Below are 17,429 nucleotides of genomic sequence, written 5' to 3' on the forward strand. Positions count from 1 at the left end.
GTGTTTCATTGCAACAATAGAAACTCTAACTACGACACTCTTAGACAGGGTTTCTCGCTGACTGAGGCTCAGCATTTTGATTCAGCTGCTTGTCTAGTGAGCTCCCAGGGCTTCTAGGCACACACAGCCATGTTCTTTTTTGCGTGGATTCTGGGGGTACAAACTCAGGTCCTTTTCCTTGAAGAATAAGTGTTCTTACCCATTAAGCCATTTCCCCAGATTGCAGTAATTTAAAAATTTTTAATATTTGTATAGGGGTCTTTTGGTGGCATGTATGTCAGTGCGCCATGAGGTCAGAAAAGGGTGTCTGATCCTTTGGGACTGTAGTGTAAGCCATCAGGTGAGTGTTGGAAATCAAAAAGTTCTCTGAGTGGTTAAGAGCAGCCTGTGCTTGTAAGCACTAAGCCATCTCTCCAGCCATGGCTTTGAAGTTTTGATGGTCTTGCCTCAACCTCTCAAGTAGCTGGGATGCCACCATGAATGGCTAGTATTTGCTTTTGAAAGCTATAGGTTCTCTCTCTCTCTCTCTCTCTCTCTCTCTCTCTCTCTCTCTCTGTGTGTGTGTGTGTGTGTGTGTTTAAACATGTGTGGTATACCTGCTTGTGTATGTGGGATATATGCCTCTATGTGCACACAGAGACCAGAAATCGACACTGGGTGTCTCCCTCAATCACTCTCCTCCTTATTTTGTGTGTGCATCGTGTATGTACACATCTGTGTGTAGGTGCCCACTCCTGTGTGCACACAGAAGCCAGAAGAGGGTACCAGGTGTCCTCCTCTATCACTACTTTATCCTCTGTGGCAGGGTTCCTCACTGAACTGTGAGCTTGATTTTTCAGATAGGCTACTAAGCATCAGTTCCTAGTGACATGCCTGTCTCTACCTCCCACAGCACGGGGCTTTCAGGTGCAGACAAGACCACACCTGGCTTGTTACTTTGGTACTGGATCCAGACTTGGGTCCTCATGGCTCTTGGCCACTGAACCATCTTCTCAGTGCCTCCACCTTATTTTTTTGAGGAAGGGTCGTTCAGTGAAATTGCAGCTCACCAAGCGGCTAACCTGGCTAGCCAGCATGCCCCCAGAGATATTCCTGTTTCTGCCTCCCCCGTGCAGGATGTTGCGCAGGACTATTCTCTGAGCCATATCTTCATGACATAGCTGTGCCAGCTCGCAAAAGACCATCACTGTCGGGCTTGTTGACTATTGGTGTCCCCTTATAGAAAGAAGGCCAGGGACGAGTCTTCATCCACACCTCCTGACCGGTTGCATGCAGTTCTGCCCTAATTGCTTGCGATCTCTCTGGGAATGGCTTGAGAATGTAAGTGGGAAAGGATGAGGGAAGGGAACTCCGTCTATACAGCAATGGAAGAGTTATCTTCCTATCAGGGATACTTGAATGTCACCCGTGCTCCTGCTCATACCCTCTTGACGGTTGTCCGTAAGGGAATCTAATAATGAACTCGTTGGTTCTCCAAGGCTAACTTTGGTAGAATCACATTAGGATGAGAACATGGATGTTGTTTGTCTCTCCTCCAGGGAAGGAATTTTGACTACCTAGGATACAGGCATGTGCTGTCATGCCTGGATTCTAATGCAAGCTCTGCTCTCATACCTGCCTAGCAAGCTCTTCAATGACTGAGCTGTCTCCTCGGCCCCTAAGGGCAGAGACTGTTTGGGTGAGGAGGTGTTATGACAGCCATCACTAACTGGTGTAGATTTTTACCTCATTAGATTCGGTGGGCACAGTAAAGTCCTTTACATGGACTGGCACGTGGTAAGTGTGGATTGTTACCATTTGGGAGTGCCAGAGTAAGGTCTATTTCTGTGGCTTTCTCATTCCATGGATCCCAGGTTCTGTGTGTTGAATGTTTTATGGCCTAACAGGTACTAGTGACTGTTAGAGAGGAAGCGAAACAGAGAGGTGTCTTAGCGCCTCTTCTATTGCTATGACCAAGAACCGTGACCAACATACCTTACAGAAGAAAGAATTACAGTGTCAGAGGGTACATCCATGACCATCATGGCAGGGAGCATAGCAACAGGCAGGCATGGCGCTGGACCAGTAGCTGAGAGCTTACACCCTTGATCTGCAAGAGGGAGGTGGGGCGCGGCGCGCAGAGATGGGAATGGCATTGTTGTTTGAAACCTCAAAGCCTGCCCCCAGTGACATACCTCCTCTACCAAGGCCACACCTCTTAGCCTTCTCAAACAGTTCCACCAACCGAGGGCCAAGTATATAGTCATATATTCAAATATAGGAGCCCTGGGGCCCATTCTTATTGAAACCACCACTGAAGGTGGCTAGGCAGTGCCACTGAGTCCTTTCAAACCAAGTCATCACCAGAGCCTCACTGGGGAGAAGAAACTGAACCAGAGCCCAGGAGAGGTGGTGCAGACTGCATGAGACATGCCAAAGAGAAGACTGCTCCCAATAGAGGGGGCAGAGTGAGGGAGGACCCCAAGAAGGTTCTTGCCTGCTGGGGATGCAGAACGGTCAGTTGACAGGGTGACGGAGCTAAGCAAGCAGGGGGAAGACAAAGGCCTGGATGCTGTGTGGTCTTGGGCGGTTGTAAACACTCTGCCTTCTGTTCTGAGTGAGGTGGGAAGATATGGAAGGCTTTGACCTAAAAGGAAGGACCAGGGCTCAGTTTTCAGTTTTTCCTGCTCTATCCATTTAACTATGTATGCTGAATGAGGAATAAATGGACTGAGAATGAAGATGGACCCAGCAAGACCAGGAAAGAGGCCCCTGCTACTTCAGATGAGAGGCAGTGATGGGTTTAAACCACATTAAAACCTGAGTATACTTTAAGCGTGAACATTTAAGGGTTGGCTGAGAAGACAGGTGTGGGGAGGTGAGAGAAGAAAAGAGGCTAAGCAGCACCATGCTGGGAGAAAGCCTGCCTACGCGGTGGGGCTCAGTGGGTAAAGAGCTTGCTGTGCAAGCACGAAGACCTGAGTTCAGATTTCCAGCACCCACACAAAAGTCAGGCACATCTGTGTACACCTGTGATCCCAGCTTGAAAGGCCAGAGGTGGGAGAATCCCGGAGAGTCGCTTGCTAGATGAATCAGGGAGCTCTGGTTTAGTGAGAAATTCTGTCCAAAGACAAACAAACCAAAACAAAACACAAACAAACAAAAGAGCAATTGAGGGTCTGGGCATGGTGTCACCTGCCTTTAGTCCCAGAACCTGGGAGGCAAAGGCCGGTAGAGCTCTATGAATTCAAGGCCAGCCTGGTCTACATAGTGAGTTCCAGGCCAGCCAAGGTACACTGTGAGACCCTCTCTATTAAAAAAAAAAATCGTAGAAAACATCTGACGTGAACGTCTGGCCTCTCCACATGTTCGCTTGTACCTTCATACACATCCACCTGCACATACAAGAACCCAGAAACCAACACAATAAAAGGAAAGGCACTGGAGAAATGGCTTAGCAGTTAAAAGTGCTTACTGTTCTTATAGAGGACCTGAGTTCAGCTCCCACATCAGATGGCTCACAACAGCCTGTAGTTCCAATTCCAGGGATCCAATACCTCTGACCTCTGTAACCACTTGCACACATGTGGTATGCATAGTCTCAAGCAGACACGCACACACGTGCACACATATACACACGCATGTAAAAATAAATATTTTTTTTTTTTTGTTTTTCAAGACAGGGTTTCTCTGTGGTTTTGGAGCCTGTCCTGGAACTAGCTCTTGTAGACCAGGCTGGTCTCAAACTCACAGAGATCCGCCTGCCTCTGCCTCCCGAGTGCTGGGATTAAAGGCGTGTGCCACCACCACCCGGCCTTTTTTTTTTTTAATATTTATTTATTTATTTTGTATACAATATTCTGTCTGTATGCCTGAAGGCCAGAAGAGGGCACCAGACCTCTTTACAGATGGTTGTGAGCCACCATGGGGTTGCTGGGAATTGAACTCAGGATCTTTGGAAGAGCAGGCAATGCTCTTAACCACTGAGCCATCTCTCCAGCCCTAAATATTTTTTAAAAAAGAAAAGAAATGAGAATAACCCTAAAGTTTTTGGCTAGGGAATGGAAAGAATTTTCAAGTCACAAGAGAAGCCATTTCTGGTGACAGGAAGGGTGTGATTAGAAGCTCTGACTGAGGTCTGTCACCTTTGTCTAACTCCCAGCAGTCCGAGGACAGTGCTTAGGCAGAAGGGAGAGTCATCTGTCAGAACCTAGCAGATAAGCCCAGGCCAGAGAGGTAATGTTAGAAGCTGTAAGCTGACGTGTGTTCTTACTTGCAAAGCTGAAGCTCCACCCCTCAATGTGATTGTGTTTGGAGATGGAGCTGTAACAAGTGTAAGGGTAAGGTCCCTCCAGATGTTCAGTTTGTGCTCTGCAGACACTGCATCCACTAAAGACGGCCTGAAGAAAAAGGTCTAGAGGAAGAAGACTAAGCAGACAGCAACTACAGACAATACCAGATCCCAGGTCAGGAAAGACTTGCAGACCCTTGCTATAAAAGACAACACAGGGGCTGGAGAGATGGCTCAGAGGTTAAGAGCACTGACTATTCTACCAAGGTCCTGATTTCAATTCCCAGCAACCACATGATGGCTCACACCATCTGTAATGAGATCTAGTGCCCTCTTCTGACCTGCATGCATACATACATGCAGGCAGGAAACTAAATATAATAAACAAATATAGTCTTTAAAAAAAAAGACAACACAGTGTGTGTCGGGCCTGGGGTTCACACCTTTAATCCCAACCCTTGGGAAACAGAAGCAGGTGGATTGATGCAAACTGGAGGCCAACTTGAGCTACATAGCAAGTTTTGGGCCAGTCTGGACTATGTACTGAGACTCTGTCTCAAAAGTAAAAACCAACAAAGATAATAGTGGCCTGGAGCCGTGAGAGGTGACCTGGTGACAGTTACCAGCTGCACCGCTGATTAAGTAGCAGAGGAGATTAGAACTCAGTTCCTTGCCTCCCAAGATTGTTAAGAATGAGTCTGCAGAAGCAAGCCCCTAGCGACTTCTTAAAGCAGATCATCCAATGGCCGGTTGTGGTGGATTATCGAGGGGTCCTTGCCTGCGTGGATGGCTCCATGAATTTAGCACTGGAGCAGATGAATGAGTATGTAAATGAAGCTGAAGAAGAAGTACGGGGATGCGTTCATCCGCGGAAACTATGTGCTGTATATAAGTACGCAGAAGCGGAGGATGTGAAGGCACCAGGAGCAGCTCTCTTCACACTTGGATGTACTTGATTATGAAGAGTTTGTTTTTTTTTGTTCTTTTACAACCCTAGTTGCTGCCTGTTTTCATAGTGGTTGGTGTGTTTTGTTTTGTCTTTTAGTTGACATTTAAATAAGAATGGAGGTGTTACATTACAAATCAAATCTTAAACGTTTCATGTTCACACTTACTCCTGTCTGTACAGAATATAATAGTAATAAAAAAAGACTTAGGAAGTAGAGGCTTGAAGATCAGGAGTTCAAGGCTATCCTCTACTTCATAGCAAGTTGGAGGCAAGACTGAGCTATATGTGATTCTGTTTTGGAAGGAAGGAAGAAAGGAGGGAAGGATGGAGGGAGGGAAGAAAGGAATCTGGGGGAGGAAGGAAGAAAGGAGAGAGGGAGGGAGGAAGAAAAAAAATCAGTGTGACCACTGGGAAAATTTGATAAGCTGTGTATATTAGATAATAAATTTTATAAGATGCATATATTAGATAATAAAACTTCCCAATGTGGGTTATCATCTTGGGAAATAAATGCCTGTTTTCAGCATGAGAGTCATATCTGTAATTTACTGTAAAGGCTCAGGGTGATCTACCAGGACCCACATGGGAAAAGGAGAGAAATCAGTCCAACCCTCACCCACCCCTGGCTGTCCTGGAACTTGCTCTGTAGACCAGGCTGGCTTCAAATCTAGAGATCCATCTGCCTCTGCCTCCTGAGTGCTGGGATCAAAGGTGTGCACCACCACTGCCCGACTGAGAACCTATTCTTATAAGTTGTCCTCTGGTTCTATACACGCACAATGGTATGTATACACACACACACACACACACACACACTAAATATAAAAAATCAAAAATAAATAATAAATAAGTCATAGTCAGGGAGAAAGAAACAATAGGACAAAAAGGTGAAATCAGGGAAATGGGCATTTGAAGATTCTTGAGCTATTTAAAATTTTCTATTTGATTATTTTGTGAACAGGTGTTTGTGCTGGTGTCTGTGCACCGTATACATGCAGTGCCTACGGAGACCAGAAGAGGGCATTGGATTCCTGAGATTAGAGTCACTAGGGATGATTGTGAGCTGCCATGTGGGTGCTGGGAATCAAACCTGGATCCTCTGCTAGAGCAGCCAGTGCTCTTACCCACCGAGCCCCCTCTTCAGCCTCACCATGTGCTATTTTGTCACTTTCCTTTTCCTTCCTTTCTTATTTTAAAGACAGGGTTCCACGACTCCTCGGCTGATCTGGAATACTCTGTACAGTGGAGCAGAGCTCTGAACTTCTGGTCCTCTGCTCTCCACCTCTGGATTGCTGAGATAGAGACTTAAGCTACCACATCTGGCTTATGCAGTGCTAGGAACTGAATGCATGGCCTTGGACACGTCAGGAAAATACTTGACCAACCTAGCTATATCCATGGCCCTATTTTATAGTTTTTCTAAATGTCCTTTGTCAAAATCAAGAGGGGTGCGCTGGAGAGATGGCTCAGCAGTTAGGAGCATTGGCTGCATTTTCCAGAGGGCCTGAGTTCAATTCCCAGCAACGACATGGTGACTCACAACCATCTCTAATGAGATTTGGTGCCCCCTTCTGGCCTACAGGCACACATGCAGACAGAACACTGCGTACATAATATATAAATAAATCTTTAAAAAAAAAAATCAAGAGTTTGGAAGAACACCAAGATGGTGTGCGGCAGTAGTAAGAAGTACAGATCACCTTAGAAGAGTTTCACCTTCCCACTGAGGATGGGATAGCAGAGAGAGGGCAACATAGTCCTCTCAACCAAGAAATATCAGTGCATTTTATATGGAGAATGCTTCAGAGGATAGGAAACTAAGTGTGGGAGGGACAAGTAGCAAGAATGATATTCCTGATGGGAGGGGTTGGGCTGTGGTGTGGAGCTGGGGGCTTGGCCTGTGAGCTTGGGTGGCTCACTCTGGCCACAGAAGGACAGACAGCGTATTGGGCAGGAAGCCTGTGGAAAAAAAGCCTTTTCAAGATAGTTTCCCCCAAGTGACAGGAAGCCAGAAGTTCAGCTGAGTGGAGGAGGGGTTTTAGAGGTTTGAAGAGATGGGAAGCAACCTTTGGGAAATGATGGACACAGGGGCTCTGTGTTACTGTCAGTTCTTACCAAAGCCACCACTCGAGGAGCTGTCCTGTTTGTTGGTGAGGTTGTTTGCTTGTTTTCAGTCACATTACACTGCTGAAGGGCAAGCGTGGCCTCATCAACCCAGAGGGATTTGGCTGAAGCCTGGGAAGGAGTCTGAGGAGTGTCCTGGCTGATTTCGTGTGTCAGCTTGACACAAGCTAGTCATCAGAGAGGAAGAAGCCCCAGTTGGGGAAATGCCTCCATGAGGCCCAGTTGTAAAGCATTTTCTCAATAACTGACCAGTGAGGGAGGGCCCAGGCTCTTGTGGATGGTGTTATCCCTGGGCTGGTGGTCCAGGGTTCTATAGCACCTGCATCAGCTACTGCGCCATTGTGGATGGTGTCATCCCTGGGCTGGCGGTCCAGGGTTCTATAGCACCTGCATTAGCTCCTACTCCAGGTTCCAGCCCTGCTCGACTTCCTGTTCTGATTTCTTCCAACGATGGATGGACTATGATCTGGAAGTGTAAGTCAAATAAACCCCTTCCTCCCCAACTTGCCTTTTGGTCATGGTGTTTCTTTGCCGTCATAGGAACCCTAACTATGTCAAGGAGCAAACAGAAAAGTGGGATAGATGTAAAGTTTTTCCTGCCCGATAACCCTCTCCGCCAACGCAATAATCCAAATCAGACCAAATCAAACCGAATTAGAAAAAGCCTAGGTTTAATGGGTGCCAACGTTCCTCGGTGGTCCTTCAGACTCCCTGGGGAGGAAGACCTGGAAACCAAGCGGGGAGGGAGAACCAGAAAGACCGTGTGTTTGGTCTCTGTAGGCAGTTTAAATAGCCTGTGGGAGTGGTCTCTTGACCCTCTCTGGGGAGGGGTCACCATTTGGTGGCCTTTTTCTGAGGTGGAGTCTGGACTGAGGCAACTCCCAGAGTGGGGGGTTTGAAATGCAGCTTTCCACCCAACATTCCAAAATGGGTGCCAGGAGCTGGGGTGAAGCCCCCACCCAAACATTCCAGACTCTTTGGAATATAGGGGTGTCAGCGGCTGGGGTGACTCTTCCAACCAAACAATAAAACTCAGTACAAACGTTGATACACAAAACAAGAGGGTGGTGGGTGCCAAGGTCTGGAGAGGTTTAGGGAGTTGACTTGCATGGTGGTGACTTGTGAGTGAAGTTCTCAGCCAAAGTGGTGTGCAAGCCACACTTGTTCCTGCGTGAGCCTGCACACACAGACAAAAGCCCACAGGCAAAAGATTGATAGGATAATTTAAGAAAAGCTGTCTAGAAACAAGCCAAGCTAAGACCGGGCATTTATGAGAAAAAATAAGCCTCCATGTGTATTTATTTGGGAGCTGGGTGGTGGGCCTCATAAAAGAGTTAAAAAAAAGACACATATGTATGTACATGTTCATGTGTGTGCCTGTATGTACATGCATGTGGGGGTCAGACATCAGCGTCAGATGTCCTCCTCTACTGCTCACCTTCTTACTTTTTGAGATAGGATCTCGTCACTGAATTTGGAGCCTGTGAGTTCAGGTAGACTGGCTGGTCAGTGACACATGTCCACCCTTGGGGTCACATACGCACATTGTCACATCTGGCTTTCCTGGGTATCTGGACTCAGAGTCTCTCGCTTGTCCAGCAAGGACTTTACCCGATGAGCCATCTCCCACTCTACTTTCTCATTTTGAGGCCTGGTCTCACTAAGCTGCCCAAGATGCCTGAGCTTGTGATCTTCCTGCCTCAGGTTCTGACACAGATTACAGGCTTGCACAACTGGTCCAGATACTTTTTTTAAAATTTTAAATTATAGTCAAAATAGTTTGTTCATGAACCAGGAGTGGTAGTGCAGACCTGCGATCCCAGCACTGGAGAGCAAAGACAGGAGGACCTGAAGTTCAAGGTCGTTCTTTTTAGATCCAGAGGAAGAAAAGGGAACAATAACTGTCTCATAGAAGGAAGTCACTCATTCAGAAGCATGTATTGAGTGCCTCTTGGCTACATTAGCAACACTGCCGGGCTGATCAACACCTCAGCCTTACTGTAGCTCATGGTTTCATGAGAACAGCAGGCAGAAAGCAAGAAGGGTCATAGGGCTGGCCAGGGTCCAGAGTGTAGTCAGGGAAGTTCTTGGGGGTGGCACTTGAGCAGAGCACTGACTGAAGCAAAGGACTGAGCCCTGAGAGCATTGGCGGGAGAGAAGTTGAGGCAGAATGGAGATACCAGCAAAGAACTGCAGCGGAAGGTGGGAACATGCTCGGTGTGCTTGAGAGAAACCGAGGAAGCTGTGGAAGCTGATAGGAGGGAGTGAGGGACAGGAAACAAGGAACAGGACAGACCACACTGCGCCATGTCCACTGAGCTCTCCTACACTGGGTGGGTGTGCTTGCAAATGAGAAGAGGGGTCAGGTGTACCCTAAAGCTGCTTTCCTGTCTACGGTCCAGGTCTGGGATAATTGAAGCAGGCAGGCGCCAGCCATGCTGCACTTCTGAGTACGACCACCAGGTGGGGACTCTGGGTCGTGTTTCTGCCTTGTAGATGGTTGACTCCTGGCTTTGTTACCACAGACAGAGGCTGGCCTGACCCATACTGTCAGACCTGTTTTAAAAAAAGAAAGAAAGAAAGAAAAAAAGTCTGCATGTCCAAGGAATCTGCAGGAGACTAATTCAGGCAATCTTTGAGACTCTTGGGTTGGAGCCCTGAGGCAGAAACCAGAGGCACTTTCACGTCTGACTCATGTCTTGCTGTTATCTCTGTCTCTGTCTGCCCCTCTGTCTTTGTCTCTCACTTTATTTTTATGTGTATGGATGCTTTGCCTGCTTGTATGCCTGTGACACCTGCACGCCTGGTGCCGTGGAAGCCAGAAGAAGGTATCTGATCCCTTGAGTCTGGAGTCATTACAGTCAGCCGTGAGCTCTTATGTGTGCAAATTGAACCTGTGTCCTTAGGAAGAACAAGAGCAGCCAGTGCTCTGAACTGCTGAACCGTCTCTCCAACTCTCCCTCTCTCTCTGTCTGTCTCTCTCTGTCTCTCTTTCTTTCTCTCTCTCTTCTTTTTCGAGACAGGGTTTCTCTGTGTAGCTTTGGAGCCTGTCCTGACACTTGCTCTGTGACCTGCACCACCACCCCACCTGATTCATGTATGTCTCTTGCTGCCAAACTTGGTGGCCTGAGTCTGACTCTTGGAAACCATGTGGTGGGAGAAGATAACCAACTCTTACAAGTTGTCCTTGAACCTCCATAACTTGCTATGTCTGTGTGTGTGTGTGTGTGTGTGTGTGTGTGTGTGTGTGTGTTCACTAAAATAAGTAAATGCAAATTAAAAAGAAAAAAGATGAAAACAAGAGCCTTTTCTACAGTGTTTAGCTGCTGAAAGTATTTGGTGACAAATCTAAGCCCCATCTCTTACCATAATGACATTGCCTCCTCTTTTGTAATAGCTGTCTGTCCCCAGCCTAGCTAGCACCAGAAAGTCCTCAAAGGATAGGCAGGCACACTAGAAACACTGTGACTGGGTTAGTAAAGAAGCTGACTGGCCAATAGTTGGACAGGTAGAGGTTGGGCAGGATTTGCAGAAAAAAGAGGCATGAGGAAGAAGAAGAGGAGGTTCTCAGAATCAGCAGGGGATGCAGAGAGAAGGAGATGAGCTTATCATACTGAGAAAAGGTATTGAGCCACGTGGCAGAGTATAGATAAGAAATATGGGTTAGTTTAAAATGTAAGCATTAGCTAGTAATAAGCCTGAGCTATTAGCCAAGTATTTATAATTAATATTAAGTCTCTTTGTGGTTATTGGGGAGCGGGCTGATTGGACAGAAAAGTCTGTCTACAACGGATCATACAGGGTCTTAAAAACTACTGTAAGAGGGCTGGAGAGATAGCTCAGAGGTTAAGAGCATTGCCTGCTCTTCCAAAGGTCCTGAGTTCAATTCCCAGCAACCACATGGTGGCTCACAACCATCTGTAATGAGGTCTGGTGTTCTCTTCTGGCTTGCAGAATATTGTATACGTGACAAATAAATAAATATTTTTTTTTAAAAAAAAAAACCACTGTAAGAGTCTGGCCATATTAACGCACATGCCTTCCATCCCAGCGTTCTCGGAGGCAGAGGCAGATGGGTCTCTGTGAGTTCACGGCCAGCCTGATCTACAGAGTGATTTCCAGGACACCCAGAGCCACATAGAGAGACCCATCTTGGAAAATGACAATAAAAACAAAATCCAAACCAAAAAAGGCTACTGTAGAAATGTTAGCTATTTTCCTGTGCTTATTTGTATGGCAGGGAGTGTATCCATGGACCTATGTGGGACCAGAAGACAACTTTCTGCAGGGAGTCAGTTGATTCTTGACTTATACCATGTGACTCCTAGGGATAAAATTCTTGTTGTCAGGGTTGGTAGCAATTACCTTTACCCAAGAAGTCAGCTTGCTGGGCCCCCTATTCCTCTATTTAAAAAGAAAAAGAAAATATTTTGGGGCTGGAGATGCTCAGTGGTTAAGAGCACTGGTTGTTCTTCCATAGGACCCTGGTTTGATTCCCAGCAGCCACATGGCTGCTCACAACTGTTTGTGACTCAGGTTCCGGGGATCTGATGCCCTCTTCTGCAGGCACTGCACACACATTCTGCACAGACACATATGCAGGCAAAATGCCCACACACATAAAATAAATAAATAAATAAATAGAAATGGGTTTTTTTGAAACAATAACTTACTAAGTTGCTTTGAGCTTACTTTAGTCTAGGTTGGACCTGAACTTTTGATTGTATAGACCATCAAGGCTCAGTTATGGGATGGGAAGAATTTGAGCCCTGAGATATATATGGGTTGACTTAGATTTTTTTTTGATTTTAGAGTTTTTGTTTTTGTTTTGTCACAGAGTTTCTCTGTGTAGCCCTGGCTGTCCTGGAACTCACTTCATAGACCAGACTGGCCTGGAACTCACAGAGATCCACCTGCCCCTGCTTCCCAAGTGCTGGGATTAAAGGCGTGGGCCACCACCCCTGAGTTGACATAGGTTCTGTCATTACTTCTCCTGCTGTGTCTGGAGAAGATGTCGGCCTGCAGGCCAGGGCTGAAGTGAGAGTCCGGCAAGAAAGTTGTCATGGCTGTCTGCAAGGGCAGCCCTTGCTCAACAAGAGGCACTAAGGAACAATGGAAGCAAAAAGTGTGGATTTGGGAGCAAAGTAACATACACCTGCAATCCCAGCATTGTAGGGGAAAAGGGAGGGATAAATCTCAAGGTTGTCCTCAGCTATACAAATAGGTTCTAGGGCCCTGTGGACCACAGGAGACTCCAGTCTCAAAAAAATACACTGAACAATTATTACACATAGCTCAGGCTGGCCTTGAACTCACGGAGTAGCTGAGAGTGACCTTAGATTTCTGCTGCTCAACCTCTGCCTTCCATGTGCTGGGATTATAGGCAACAGCAGCTCATCTGGATTTAAATCCCTGATGTTTGCCTCTCTTTTCACCCTCAAAGCAGGTCTGCGAAGTTTTCTCTCTGTGTCCACTCTTACCGGAATCATTTCTTTCAAATTTAGTTTTTACTGATGTAGGAGTCATTTCTCTCCTTCCACCGTGTGGGTTCTGGGGATTGAACTCAGGTTGTCAGGCTTGGTAGTGAGGGCTGCCCTGGGGCCATTTACTCGCAGAGGCATCTCCCTGTCTTCCTCCACTCTTTCAGCTTCAAGTGAGGCAAAATTCACATACAAATCTACAAACTGATGTTGTGTAGTTATCTCTTCAGGCTGGGTAACCACATCTCTGTCTGGTTCCAAGACATTTTCTTCACCCCTAGAGAAAACCATGTGGTTAGGTAGATAGCATTTTAATCTTCTCTGTGCAGAAGAATAAATAGAGGCAGCGACAAGTCGTCAAGAGCCCCGTGTTGTTGGGCCGAGAACCGGAGCAAGCTGGTCACAGCACTGGCTGCAGAACATGTCTAGGACAGGCTTGAACTCTGCCAAATACGCTGAGCTGGCAACCCCAAGCTGCTTCTGGGAGCTGAGGATCATTTGAGGCTGGAAGGGTGAAACAGGCCTGGGGACGAGGTTCAGTTGGTAGTGTTAGCCAGCATGAACAAAGCGAAACAAAGGAAGAAAAGAGAGTCAGCAGGCTGAGCTGAGACTCTGCTCCCCTCCTAGGGCGACACAGCCTGAGGATGGGCTCTGGGGCCATCTTCTTCATCTTGCTGGCTGTGCAACCTTGGGCAAGGCCCTTCCTCAAATTTTTGGCCTTATTTATTAATTTAAAAAGCTTAGTGCATTTTATTTTGTACATGTACAGATACATGCCACACGGTGGTCAGAGGACAACCTGCAGGAGTCAATTCTTTCCTTCCACAGTGTAGGTCCTAGGGATAGAACTCAGATCTTTAGGTTTAACAGCAAGCCCCTTTACCTGCTAAGTCATATCTCTGATCCCTCTTTTTCTTCTTTTTTTTTTAAAGATATATTTATTTATTACATATACAGTGTTCTGCTTGCATGTATACTTGCAGGCCAGGAGAGGGCACCAGATCTCATTACGGATGGTTGTGAGCCACCATGTGGTTGCTGGGAATTGAACTCGGCAACAGCAGCCAGTGCTCTAAACCTCTGAGCCATCTCTCCAGCCCCACTGGCCCCTGTTCTTAAAATTATCTTTTTAGATTTATTTATTTTATATGCGTAAGGTTTTTTCCTGCCTGTATGTGTGTGCAGTGTTCACGGAAGTCAGAAAACGGCATCAGATTCTCTGAGCTGTAGAGATGATTGTGAACCACCATGTGGGTGCTGGGAACCGAACCCGCCAAGTTCTCTTGTCCATCAAGCCACCTCTCTGGCACCCTTTTGACTTTAAAAAATTATTTTACTTTTTTATTTACGTGTGTGTGTGCGCGCACATACATGCAGGAGCCACGGAGGCCAGAAGAAGGAAGCAAATCTCTTGGAGTCAGAGTTAGAGAAAGTTATGAGTTGCCTGGTATGGGTGCTAGAAACCAAATCCACTCCTCTGCAGAAGAACCTAACTACTGAGCTGCCTCACTCCAGGCCCTTCCTTTTCGCTTTTTGAAAAATAATTAATTAATTAGTGTGTGTGTGTGTGTGTGTGTGTGTGTGTGTGTGCATGTGTGTGTAGCCTGGCATGTGTGTAGAGGTCAGAGGGCAACTTTTAAGTGTCAGTCCTTGACTTACTGAGGCAGGGTCTCTTTGTTTCTGCTGCTGTGCTGTGCACCCCTTTCTAGCTGGCTGACGAACTTCTGGATGGTTCTCTTGTCTCTGCGTGCTGTCTCACCGAAGGAGTGCTGGGGTTACAGATGTGCAGTACCACATCTGGCTCTTCAGTGTTTTTTACGTGCATCCTCGGGCTGTAACTCTGCCTGTCATCTTATGCAGCGAGCAGCTTTATACAGTTTTCATACAGAGTGCCTCTGAGCCCCACCTCATCCCCACCCCCTGGCCTTTGGCGGCTTTGAGACAGGGTCTCACTGCTTAGCTCAGCTTGCTTAAAACTCTTAATCCTTCTGCCTCAGCCTTTACGGTGTTGGGATCACTTGTCTGAGCAGCCGCACCTGGCTCCAGAGGCTTCTTAGATGCAGGTTTAAAAATGCACCGTAGGCTTTGCTTTCCGCTTGAGCTCTGGCCGTGATGCCCAGCTGCTGGCTGAGGAGCCCAGCCTGCTCCTTTGACAGCTGTGTGGGACCCAGAGTGGGGTAACCGTCTCACAGCTGCTCAGGCTTTGCGTCTGGACCTCTGGCTTCATCCCCCAGCTGGTGCTGTGTGGCCACCTACCAACACCTGCCTGGGTTTGCATTCCACACTCCCACCCCTACCACCCCCTTCATCTTCTGGCTAAGGCTCTGTGGTGGGGAACCTATCTATCTCTGCCATGGAGTGTTTCAGACTGGAAAGTCAGGACGAGCATGGCCTTATGTGACACAGCTAGGAACCCCAGGCCCAGGTAGAACTTGCCTGGGCTGCCTCAAATCTTCCGCAAGCTGTATCCCATTCTCGGAATCTGTTCTCTCCTCCCCAAACTGGAGATGAATGAAGTTCTCTGTACTCAAGGAAGTTCAAAGGGATCACTTTTCCTTGGACAGGGGTGGGGGCTGAGGGACAGGGGGTGTCTCCAGGGAGAGGGGAACGTCACTGGCTTTATGTCCTGAGCACACAGCTTGGTAGCAAGGGTGCACGCGCAGGCCAGCGTGTCGCTTGGCTTTCTTTCTGTGTTCCAGCAGTAGAGAATGGAGCAGTAGAGGAACTGCTGCGGCACAGGGCAGGATGGAGGTCAGATGGGGAGAGCACTGGAGGGTTGTGTCTGTGTGGCTGGCAGGGCAGGAGCAGGAGACTTGAAGAGAAAACACAGAAACGTCACCCATCCAATGCTATGCTGGGTCCTGGCGGGCCACATCTAGACCCCCATTGGAAGAGGGGTAGAGAAGGCCACAAGAGCCACCGTCTGACCTGGGTCACAGAAGGCCTTCCATTGGCAGCTTGACCTTGAGAGCACCCTCCCCAGAGGACCAACCCCTTGACTGAGTGTCACTGGTCCCCCTGAGACCACTGAGACAGCTAGAGACAAAGACGTGTGAGGATAAGTGTGTGCGTGCCTGTCGGGTATGAGAGATCCGTCGTTCTGGGCCAGGCAGTTGGACTAATGGTCCATTTCCCCTGATCCGAGACCTCTCCTGGGCCCCCAGCTGCCCTGATGGGCCAGGTCACCCCCCTCCCGAAGGAGCCCCTTGTCACTCCCCATTCGGCTTTCCTTGTATTGTGCACGGCTTGGTTCCTCGAGGAAATGGGGCGGCTGGTGGTGCGGGGGCGGTCGCCAGCAACCCCACCCCCTTCCCCCCATTGTCATTCCTGGCTTCTCCCCTAGCCCCTGTTGCACACTCTAAAAATAGGCCTGCACAAGGAGCAGGCCCCACCCTTGAACCCCTGCAGCGGCTGAGGTGGCCAGGGCAGAAGTGCCCTGGGGACTGAAGTGGCCTTCCGAGTGACCAGGGTCAAAACATGTAATGACTATGTAAGTTTAGGGCATGGTTTCCCTTTCTCTGAGCCCCTGTGTCCCCGTCTGTAAATGAGGACAAAGATATCTATCTACCTGGGGGCTATCAAGGATAGCCAGGTCAACCAAGGCTAGGTCAGGAGGTCCCCGTGCCTGTCCTGTCTATGGGTCGGTGCCTGTGTCCTTGAGATCCTGAGGAAGAAGGGTCTGCAGGTGCATCCCCCTCATAGCCTTGGTGGCTGTCAAGGACTTCTAGCCCGGGCAGCTGTTTGCTGTCTGGCCTCTGACATTGGCCAGCTCATACGAGACCACACAGCCTGGCAGGGACTCGAACCAGCCTCTGAGGACTGTTTTTTCCGCTTCAGGGATCTGCCTACTCTGATGACTCGGAGGGCTTCCTGGCTGGGATAACCCTGCCTTCAGCCCACAAACGCATGATTCACCGAAAGGAAGAGGTGTTTGGTAGGTGTCAAGGGCTGGGCTGGGGGCTGGGTGGCTGTCCTCAAGCCTTTCACCTCTGTGCAGCATGGCTGCTGCCTTTGGTCCTGTCCACGGCAGTGGCAAATGTCCATCTGCCTTCTACCGCCTTCGTCCTTTTGTTTTTCAACTACGAAAATTTACAAATATGGATTTTTGTAGATTTTTTTTGTTTACTGTGAGTGTCCGTGTGTGCAGATTCGTATGTGCCATGGCTCAAGGGTGGAGGTCAAAGGACAATTACAAGAGTCAATGCTTGCCTTCTGTCATGTGGAGTCTGAGATTCTAACTCAAATGATCATGTTTGACAGCAAGCACTTTGAACTGCTAAGTCATCTAGCTGACAAAAATTTTTTAAAAAGCAAAATTGGAGTTTATTAAGAATTTCAAGGGGCGGGGGTGGCACACGCCTTTAATCCCAGCACTTGGGAGGCAGAGGCAGGAGGATCTCTGTGAGTTCAAGGCCAGCCTGGTCTACAAAGCAAGTTCTAAGACAGCTAGGACTGTTACACAGAAAAACCTTGTCTCAAAAAACGAGAGAGACGGGGGTGGAAAAAAAGTAAGCAAGTGATAGCCTTTGAATCAAATCAAGTGGCTGTCCTGCCCACAGCCTAAATACCTAGCCCAGATGAAATTAGAACAAAAGAAAGGTCTCAC

The 17,429-nt window shown here is 47.9% G+C and overlaps 1 pseudogene; it reads left to right on the top strand.

Moving 5' to 3' along the window:
- The first annotated feature begins 4,962 nt into the window (after positions 1–4,962).
- Positions 4,963–5,185, top strand: LOC121459993 (annotated as a pseudogene).
- Positions 5,186–17,429: the final 12,244 nt, after the last annotated feature.

Source organism: Microtus oregoni, unplaced genomic scaffold, assembly GCF_018167655.1.
Source record: "Microtus oregoni isolate MIOR12 unplaced genomic scaffold, Mior012 000020F_ref0000438, whole genome shotgun sequence".
Lineage (NCBI taxonomy): Eukaryota > Metazoa > Chordata > Mammalia > Rodentia > Cricetidae > Microtus > Microtus oregoni.